The 11,071-nt window shown below is 31.4% G+C and overlaps 1 long non-coding RNA gene across 1 annotated transcript; it reads right to left on the bottom strand.

Moving 5' to 3' along the window:
- Positions 1 to 5,802: 5,802 nt before the first annotated feature.
- Positions 5,803 to 7,113, bottom strand: LOC115891020. Its single transcript, XR_004051740.1, has 4 exons — positions 6,773 to 7,113; positions 6,638 to 6,712; positions 6,247 to 6,421; positions 5,803 to 6,188 (listed from the first exon to the last, which is right to left on the bottom strand). It is a non-coding gene; the product is annotated as an uncharacterized LOC115891020 (long non-coding RNA).
- Between the last annotated feature and the right edge of the window lie 3,958 nt (positions 7,114 to 11,071).

Here is an 11,071-nt window from a genome sequence, read left to right as displayed (position 1 = left end):
GGAACGTTTTCGATGGGCCACCCTGTATCTTGGTTACAAGTTAGGAGCTAAAAAAAGGATGTCTACACATGATATACTCTAAGGACCAAAGTGCTTTGTTGCGATTGCAATGCTCGGCGTTACAATGGCGGCTAATCAGGCCCTGTCTAAACTCGGGGAGAAATTTTTATTCCTGCCGAAGACGCGGAACTAGTTGGTCCGACGCATTCTGTTTTAGTTTTGATTCGCATCGCTGCCACACAATCAACAATAGAGGCTGTTTCGCAGATTTATTTGGTAAATAAGATAGAAGGTTTGATTTAATTTAGGCCAAGTTCCACAAATGGAGCCTATAGGGTTGACAACGCAGCAACGACTGCTCGAGACGTGAAACTTATTCATAATGGTGTTAAAAAATTAGTAGTTTTTAAAAATAATTGTTTATTATTTTTTTATGTAATTTTTCTGTTATTTATAAAAACATTACGCTTTCAAAGCGGTAAGCTAAAGTATTCGATTAGCAGTCGATTTTGGTATTCTCGTTGCCGTGCGAATTGTTTTCTGGATACCCGTTGAGCAGATATTAGCAGCATCTCAATTTCTCAGGTATCTAATAGTCAAATGTGACTTGTGGATAAAAGAATATATAATATTGTTTTATCCACAAATATTATTGTTATGTTATGTTAACCTATTTTTATATGGATATATGTCAATATTGTTATTATAAGAGCCAAATGTTGAAGACGCTTATCAGCATTTTCAAAGAGCGAAAAAACCTTAGATCTTATAAACTTCGTGGATAAATAAATTCGCTTTATTTTTAGGGTTCCGTACCCAAAGGGTAAAAACGAGAACCCTATTACTAAGACCCTAAACTAAGAACCCTAAACACGCGCTGCCGCCGTGGGATGCCGCCTTAAGAATTTTACATAGAATCTTTCAAGTCCTCGGTGGCTGCGTGGTTTAAAGCGTTAGGACCATACCCAAGAAGCATTTTTTGTTTTATAAGTGTGTTAGGAAACTACCCAACACCATATTATACAACCTAAACGCATCTAGAATGGTTGTCGTGAGTTATTGGTAACCATTATATAACACTTATATGCCCTAAACGGTCCATTTTATAACTGTTCCTATAGTAACTTTCTCAACACCTTTATATATCCTATCGAGTTACCGCTATAAAACTGAAAAAGTGTATATATTAGTTATATAGTGGTGTTGAGAAGGTTCCCAGAGACTACCTCCATAGAAATATCACGCATGCGCGTTTTTTGAAAATATACTTGTTTCTTTCTGACTAACTACTTTAATATTTGCCTCTTTTTTTAACATAAAAAGCAGAAATGATCTTATTGCTCCAAGTTGTCCTACGCAGATAATCCAGACCAGAAACAAAAGAGACAAAATAACGCCATCCCTGTCATAGCCTGCAAAAGCGTTTGCGTTATGCAAATGACTTTATAGAAATTACTGGCTTAATAAAATCTATTGTGCCTAGCCAGAGTACTAAGCACATTTGCGATATTAAATTTACTGTGTGAAAATCAATTTTACCTCCAAAAAACACATGCGCCCCCAAAGCAGAATTATTTAATAGATTTTTTTATAAACAAAAAAAATATGGTAAAATTTTTGTATAATGAAAGTCAAATTTATTAATACAAATAAGAGAACATACGACTTTTTTAATACATAGAAATAACTGGCAACTGGCCAAAATATAGTTTTGTACCAGTTTTCAACGTTATCTTAGAAATACTAATTGTAGCCAAAAATGAAGACATCAATAATAATGGCGTCCATTATATTTAAAGTGCTATATATTACTTTAGGGTCTATAACATACTCATCAACCATTATATAAATTTTGTTACTTAAGGTTGCGTAAATGAGTTTGGGTTATTTAAAACACCAATTTTAGTGTTTTATACAATTAAAGGTGATACAAATCACCATTATAAATGCCGGGGTGTTTATGGCTACTTTTAGTCACCCAGAAAACATTTATGTAACCCGTGGTGTCGACTGTAGCGAGTCCCTGCTAACGAAGTTTGACATTACAGCAATTTGACAGAAAATGTGCAGAAAACAAAACATAACCTCATGAAATTGAAATAATACTGTTTTGGTACAATTTGATCAATATTTAAAGTGGTAGGAGTTTGCAAAAGAGTTCTAGGATCCTTTGGTACTTTGGTAGAACAGTTATGAATGAATTGACTATAGAAAATAGTTCTTTAAGTGTAGAATGTGTAATGTTAAAGCGCAAAGCTCATTCTCTTATATTAGAGAATGCCTTAACCAGGCATCTTCCTGTTCCTGATCGTTTTGGCAACTTTCTGTTGGAAATATCTCAGGTTGATCCTGATCTCTGCTTGTGGATGGTAAATTTGCATGTTGGCTTTCAATATTAGTAGATGCAGTTTGAATGAGGTTTGGATTATTCCTATTTTTTTTAAATTCTGAAGAACCTTTCTCTTGAACGTAGATGTATTTTGGTATTTTGTCCAGTTTATTTTTTATTATTCATTATAATACCGAATTGCTTTGCTTGCTAATATATTATTTGTTTTGATTATATATTAAAAAATTGAGGTTATGTGATTAGGTTTGATATTCGGTTATTAACTACAGGTTATATAAAGCATGCAAACATTTGAAAGGTGCAAAAAAACGATTTCAGGGAACAATTATATAACTTGTAGTATTATTGGTTACATAATGGTTCTTAATAACACCTTTATAAAACCTTACTATGAAACCTTTAGTAATTAGAACCTGTAGTTTTATAAGGAAAGTGATAAACAACATTTCAAGGTTACTATTAGTGATAAGTAACCAACGCTACACTTATATAAATCAAAACACTGTAAGATACCAATAAGACATTTATTAAACCTTTATATAACTAACCGTGAGAATATGTAACCTAAAGGAACTTAAAATGTTACTTTTTACTTTACCCTGCTATGACGTCGGAGCCGTAGTAAGGCAGGTTCGAATCCTAGTCAAAGCGACTTTTTTTTAATCGTTTTTTTTTTAATTTTTACATATTTTTACATATTTATTATTGATTAATACAATTTTTAGTAATGTGTTTCTTCATTTTTTTAAATTACTAATACGCGCATTCAAAATTTCAGCTAAATCGGATAAAAGTTTATAATAATATAGTGTCTAATGTTGTATAGATAATGAATGGTACGGAACCCTTCGTGCGCGAGTCCGACTCGCACTTGACCAATTTTTTTATACTTACAGCTACGAGTTTTAATTGTAAAATTTATATTTTTATGATAAAACCCTTAGACGTGCTCTTTGCCTCCTAGTTGCTCTAAAATAAACAACTTATATTCCTCCAGCAAGCAGAATAGCAGAATTTTTATCTCGTTTAATAAGCCAACAAGACTAATTCGGGCTTATTTATAAGAGGTTCAATGACTCCACCGAGTAGCCAAGAAATTGTCAGCACAGTTAAATGTTTCATTTTAAGGCGAATGGCAGCAGTCCAAATGGACGATCCCTGCTTTATAGCTTTGGCTCTAGTAGTACTTTTGAGAGATGCTTTTGATAATGCCAGAGATAAGGAAGAATTAAAAAAAAAGGATGTCAAATTCATATTTATTAACTGCGTCCAGTTTTGGAGTTCTTGAGTTAGATATTTTTGAAATCTATTCCAAAAGTATTACATAAAGTTATATTGTATACAGGGTGTCCCAATATTCCGTGGACAGAGAACTATTACGTATTTTTGGAATCAAAATAAACTCCATGGGCACAATTTACTCATATACAAAAGTGCTTCGTTTATCCGTTAGAGGGCATCAAACTTAAAAAAAATAAACACATTTTCTCAGATAGATATTTTAAGAACTGTTATTCCAATTTGAATGAGATTTTGGGTGCCTATGTTTTGTTAAGCGCTTCAACGTCTCTTCAAAAATCAATAAAAAGTACGGGAAGGGTTGTAACTGATCTCACACACACCCTAAAACTCATATTTAACAAATAATGATGACGTAATGGTGAACAATGGCTGAACAGTATTTACTTTTGTATCTAATGGTCATATACATATAGATTATACCAATGACTCAAGAATTCAAAGACAAATAACAACCGAGAGCAAATTCTTACGATGTCACGAAACAGTGCCGTGGTACATATCTTTCTTAACTTGGCTGTTTGAAGAGATATACAGGGTGTCCCAGGCTGAGCGTGCATTAGAAGTTTCTAGAGAACCACAATATCTAGATCGGAGATTTTTTGCACACCATTGTTTTACAACGAGATCTATCGATTAAAAATATTTTCAGTATGGCGGCACTTCCGGAAATACAGGAAGTTCACAGCAACTTTCTTATTTTAAATGGGTGCCCCCATTTTTTATTACATACTTAAATTCTCTGTTAAATTCTATAAATATTGATATTAAACACTCTATACCTAACATTAACCGTTTTTTGAGAAAAAAAATATTTAAAATTTTTGGACGAAAAAAACTACCTGTCAAACAAATTTGTATAGCCTAAAAGTCAAATTTAGGGATTACCACAGCCACTATGACATAAAGAAAAAACATGTGGCTATCTATTTAAAAAAATTAATTGTTCAAATGTTATATAATAATGGCGGTAGCTGTCATGGAATTGAGCGATTAAAAAATTTTCATAAATCATTTTTTTCAAATGGAAACCCACTTTTTTTGTTCCACTAGTGTACGGAGTGTAGAGGTAAGGAGAAACAACTCCGTGCATTAAAAAATGGTCAAAAAAAGGGAAGAATTAGGATGGCGCTGCTGTAGCAAAAACCTAAAATTTAAGACATGCGCCGAACATTTTTAGAACAGCTGATTCAAAAGACATAAATATTTGACGTGAATCATATACGTGAAGCCGCGGGTTTCAAAAAAATACAAATTTATTTTCATGTCACATGAAATAAATTACAGATTTTTATTCAGCAGCAATAGACTAGGCTCTTTTTTTATTGCTCTCATAAGTTATTTCGCAAATGTCATTCAAGACGACGAAAACATTATTCTGATTGTTTTAGCTTAAAATTAATGTTAATTATAATTAAGAAAAAATTATTTAAAGTAATAATTGGTGATGGGTTTAAAATAAATATAATGCAGCTTTAAAATAACTTCATACCTACATTTATTTAGTATAAAAGTAAGTCAACATGTGGTTTTATTATCGATTATTCAGAAGCAATAGACTGAGCCTCTTTTTTATTTTTTCTCATAAGTTATTTCGTAAATCTCATTCAAGATGAAAAAAAAAATTTAGTTTAAAATTAATGTTAATTATAATTGGGAAAACTTTATTTAAAGTTTAATTGATATGGGATTTAAATAAATATAATGCAGGTCAAAAATAACGTAACACATTTTATTTAGTATAAAAATTAAGCCAATATAATGTAATTTTATACTGTACAAGTATTTATTTACGTTTTGCCATCGTAGTTGCCATTCATTCAGAATAGTGGATTTTAAATGTTCGAAAGTCGGATGGCTTAACTACCTTAATATCAACTACTTCTAGACAAGAATCGTGTGCAGTATTATCTTCTTTTTCACTCCCAGCTATTCCAACATGGCTTGCATGGCTTGGGACGTGGAATAATATAATTTTATAGCCCTTCCAGATCCTCATGTCTTCCTTGTAGTTCACCCAATAGAATCGTTCTCGCAGCTTCCTCCCAAGTTGGTAGTTGCTATTCATTCAGAATAGTGGATTTTAAATATATTTGGTAGTCGGATGGTTTAACTATCGTAACAATAACTACTTATATATAACTACTAACTACTAATAATTCTTTTTCTCAATTCTTTGCACTATAATTTGCATCCCACGTATTGTAATATTTTCCTTTGAATTTCGTTTCCTATTGTCCCATGGCTTGAGACGTAATGTTATAGCCCTTCCAGATCCTCATGTATATCCCTTTTCCTTGTAGTCAACCCAATAGAACCTTTCTCTTAGCTTCCTCTCAAGTTGGTAGTTTCCATTCATTAAGAATAGTGGATTTTAAACATGTTTCGTACTCGGATGGTTTAACTACTGTAACATCATAAATAAATTGTATACCAACACATAATGGCCAAACTTCAACAGACTTTAATATTCATAAACCTCATCAGAAGAAAATATTTTTTGATCCAAAGTTTTTTTTTCGTTATTAGAATAAATTACCTGGAATTTCTTAATTCATTACAACATTGAATAAAAGATGCAAAGTGTTTATACATACTATGATAGATAAATCTTCATTTAAAATTATGTGATAGATCTGCTTGCTTGTAGGATCTAGACTGATAAACTCAATTTCTTTTATTGATATAACCAATAAAGTAGTAATGCTGAAATTTTGTTTTTGATTTGTGCAATAAGGTCCATTATTTCCATTATTTGATGCTGTTATTGCTCTACAAAATGTTGATCTCTATCAAGGGATGTTTATGTGTATAATATTACTATTTATGTGTATAATAATACTGTATGATCGAAAAAACACGGCGTCCAGTTGGCTTGGAATGACATCTCGATGACATTCTCCATATCATTTTACATATAAAATGACAGCAATCTTCATTTCATAGGCATCGCTGACGCTGTTTTTTATTCAATCAAATTGTACTTACGGGTATAATATTCATTTAATGGTTCCTGTTTTAGTTGCTGGTGTTCATATTTTGGTTTTTTATTCTGTTGTTGCTCTACAAAATGTTAATATTTATGTGTATAACATTACTCTTTCTGTGTATAATAATATATACTTATGTGTATAATATTCATTTAATGGTGCCCTTCTTGCTTGTTGCTGTTGTTGCAATTCAGAATTTAAATTAACCTGAGGCAGTAGGTAGAGCTTCATCCTCCAACATTTTCCTATGTAAATACTGCAAGTGGACAGTATTTCTGATGACAATTTTATCATAAACTTTAACATCTTGTTCTTTAAAACGAAACTGCCATACCTTATCTGTAGATTTCAAAGCAATATCTAAATGCTTTTGACCATCGCTGTAATCTAATTCTTGTTTGAAAATCAATACCTAATATCATCCTAATATTATCCTGATGATTTTGATTTTTGACAGATTATTAAAATACAGCACTTACATATTTCTTGAAAGTACCTACAATTTTATGTATTTCCTACTTTAACTTGTTTAAAAAAATGCCAACAATTTGTGCATGTCTGTCAAACTTTAAAATCATTAAAAATAAATTTTATTCAGGTTGTAACTTTATAAAAAGGATTGTAAAAGTATACTTTGTAACATGTATGTCAATAATCTTACGAAAAATGTTTACTACACTTTTGATTGACTCTAATTTTTACATATAATACAAATAATACAGTACTGAATTATATTATGTATTTTACAGGCTTTGCCTTTGCTCTTTATTTTTCCATCAGCTATTCAATCAACTTCGCACCACATACACTTTAACCATTGTTAAATAATAAATAAAGCACAAAATATTGATAAACAATAATTATTTTATATTCTAAAAAATAAAAAAACTTTTTTTGGGTAATGTTTGGTTATATTTATTTTTATTCTCTTATCTACGGTTACTTTTAATTTTTTAGATTTATGCGTTTTTAGCGCCACTGTGGTCATTTGGCGAACCCTTATTCTTCCCATTTTGTGACCACTTTTTCAATAAAAGTCCCATAAGAGTTATTTCTCCTTACCTCTACACTCCATACACTAGTGGTAGATTTTCCAATTCGTTAGTTTTTGAGTGTACATTTTCCTATACCTAAAATAAATCGTTTTTAAGTTATTTAAGATTTAGTTTGAAAACGTATATTTCTCTTGATTTTATCTAGCTTCCTTTGACACTAATTGTCAAACAGTCAAACAATTTATTCCCAATCTGTCAGAAAAGGAATTATTTGAATTTCCTATATTATAAATACTGATTGCTTAAGAGTTTAAAAAGTGTATTTATAAAAATATATCTCGTATTTTCGCTCTTTAGTGATATCTAATAGCAAAGTTGATAATATTATTAATAAAATACCGTATGATCGAAAAAAGAAACAGCGCAAAGTTGGCTATAACACAGTGGCGTAACTACCGACGTGCCGTATGTGCGAAGCACACGGGCCCGGTCCCTCGGCATATCTATCACATGCTATCGCGAATCAAGCAGAATCGGGCGATCCCGAACTAAGTTCTTATCTATCACATGTCTTCTTCTCTTAACTACTTAACTAGCACACGCTATCGCGAAAATAACTTATTACTTATTACTTTACACTTGTTCTTGTGCAATTTTGTAGCTGTGTTTTCCTTTTTATTTTGCAAAATAAAAATAACTGGAAATATGTGATTTTTCATTAGCAGCATTAAATTTAACAAAAAGGAAATTTGCTGTATTGTCACTGGATTTCTGTACCATGGAATAGAAATAGAACTAAGCTAGTTGTAGCATCAAAAAGAGCATGAAAAATTATACTGACCAAACTAGTTAACTCAAAATCACAAAAACTCTAGTTACCTAATGGTTGTATTATAAGGGGACGATAAGACAGCTGAATTACGAGAGGTGCCAGAAACTGCCACTTTTTTAAAATCACCCTGTAGCTCAGTAACTAAGAGGGCCATGACAAATGCTATTAGGGCATCTCTCATTTTGTCAAAAAGTAGCCGACTATTGTGAAAACCTATTCATAAGGGCGATCATCAACAAAACACATGAAAATGGGATACCCTGTAGGTACAAGTTATTCCATTCGTGAAAAAATATCTTATTATCGCACCCTGCATACGAAGGGCATAAAAAAATTGCTATAGCACTTAAATTCAATTTGTCCTTGCTTCAAACAATATCGCGATTACCTGTGCTGGTTATGACGGCAATTCCCAATACTTCTTTCTTAACATGTTCATGTTCCTATTTACATTGTTTATTTTAATTTAGTTAATTTTGTTGTTGTTTTTTGTTTTGTTTTTATTTATTTTTTTATTTATTTGATATTTTATATGTTTTGGGTTACATATTTATGACCGCAGCTGTCAATTCCATGACAGCTGCGGTCATTATTATATGACAATCGGACAATTTTATTTTTGACATAGATAGCCACATGTCTTCTCTTTATGGCACAGCGGCTGTGGTAATCACTAAATTTGACGTTTAGGCTATACACATATTTTTGACAGACAGTTTTTTTCGTCAAAAAATTTTAAATAATTTTTTTCTTAAAAACGGTTAATGTTAGGTATAGAGTGTTTAATATCAAAATTCATAAAATTTTACAGAGAATTTAAGTATGTAATAAAAAATTGGGGCACCCATTTAAAATAAGAAAGTTGCTGTCAACTTCCGGTATTTCCGGAAGTGCCGCCATATTGAAAATATTTTTAATCGTTAGATCTCGTTGTGAAACAATGATATGCAAAAAATCTCCGATCTAGATAATGTAGTTCTTTAGAAACTTTTAATGCACGCTCAGCCTGGAACCTCACCCTGTATATATACCATACCAAAGATATGTTTTTTCTTATGGAACACCCGGTATTTTATTTCATTTTTTGATTCTTGGGCATAAAATAAGGCATTTATTATAAGGGTTTAATATGTTTAAAAGCTTGGGTTTTTGAGATATTTAAAGATATTTAAATATGCATGCTATAATAATAAAGTTTATCAACACCTCGTACATTACTTTTCAGAATTAACTCTTGTGCTGACTTTCAAGCCAGAGAAATATACTTTACTAATATACTTGATTGCTTCCTTAAATGTATACAGGGGTATCAAAAATTGTTGGTCTATTTTAAATATTTATTTTACATAAAAATTTCGTTATTTCAAATGCAGCACTCTGTATTTTTTTAAATAAGTCGAAGCAGATTTAAATGCTCTTTCAAACTATATTAGGGTTTCCTATACCTATTTGGCTCAGATTTTGAATAAAGAGCGATTTTTCAATAAAATTGTAATCAAGATGGCTGGTGTCGCCATGGCAATTTTCTAGTGACACTTAGTAGCTATTTTCAAAATCGACATTAGTTTATGGACTTTATTTAAATTTAAAGCAGGTCATTTTTATTTAATTTATCTAAAATGAGGTTATTAAAGTAAGTATTTATTATTTTATCAAGAAAAATGAAGCAGTATCTGCTGACGGAAGGAATGGATATGTTACTAGTGATTTTATTTTGTGAGGACAATTGCTTGTTATATTCTTTAGTCATTGGATTATACCAAAAAAAATTTTAGTCACAATAATTATGTGAAATTTTAATATTCTTTGATAGTAAAAAAATCACTTTACGGTCACTGATTAGGTTGATACGATTCCATATGTTCTCTAGTTAACCATAAATCAAATAAAGAGTCTTTCTTTAAGTATTTGGTACCCTAACAATGATTTTGAAATAACAATAAAGTAAAAATCCAATAAAAAATAAAGCTAAATTTTTCCTTCTTCGAGGTGACGGTAGCTTGTTTCCCGGAAGATTGTAATCTTCAATTTACTTCAAGGTTATCTGTTTGAACAGCGAAGTGCAATACTTCGCTGCGATGATATCGAGACTCGTTTAACCTAAACAAAAGATCCGAAACTTTCTTAAATTAAGTTCAGTTTCCATTACAGCCGGTGGCAAGAAGCTAAACGGAAGGAAAACGATGCCGGAACAGGTTGAGGATAGAGTTGCAGACTTTCCCCTTTTATGGAATAACCAAGAAGTTAATTAGACCTTGTACAAATAGTGCAAAGTCTGAAATGTGAAGAAAACTATTTTATTAGAGATTTCTTAACTAAACCTTGATAACTTGGAATCACTAATAATGTTTATGCCAAAGACATCTAAATAGGTAGACAGAACACTCCGTTCATAAAACTCAATTTTTTAGAATCATACATGGTTTGACACTTTTATGAGAGTTGAAATGAGATGGTTACATAAATATGACAACACGGCTGAGTTTCGTATATCTTTCTGTCATTTGGCTCTATCAGTGGCGTGACGGTGGCGTGATGTTTTTTTATCAAAAATTGTTGAATTTTATCGAAAATTGATGGGGATTGCCTCAGACCAATTTTTCAT

The sequence above is a fragment of the Sitophilus oryzae genome, unplaced genomic scaffold (genome assembly GCF_002938485.1).
Source record: "Sitophilus oryzae breed Bouriz unplaced genomic scaffold, Soryzae_2.0 scaffold_942_pilon_pilon, whole genome shotgun sequence".
Lineage (NCBI taxonomy): Eukaryota > Metazoa > Arthropoda > Insecta > Coleoptera > Curculionidae > Sitophilus > Sitophilus oryzae.
The sequence above is the reverse complement of the archived record's forward strand: the minus strand, read 5'-3'. Positions and strand labels throughout refer to the sequence as shown.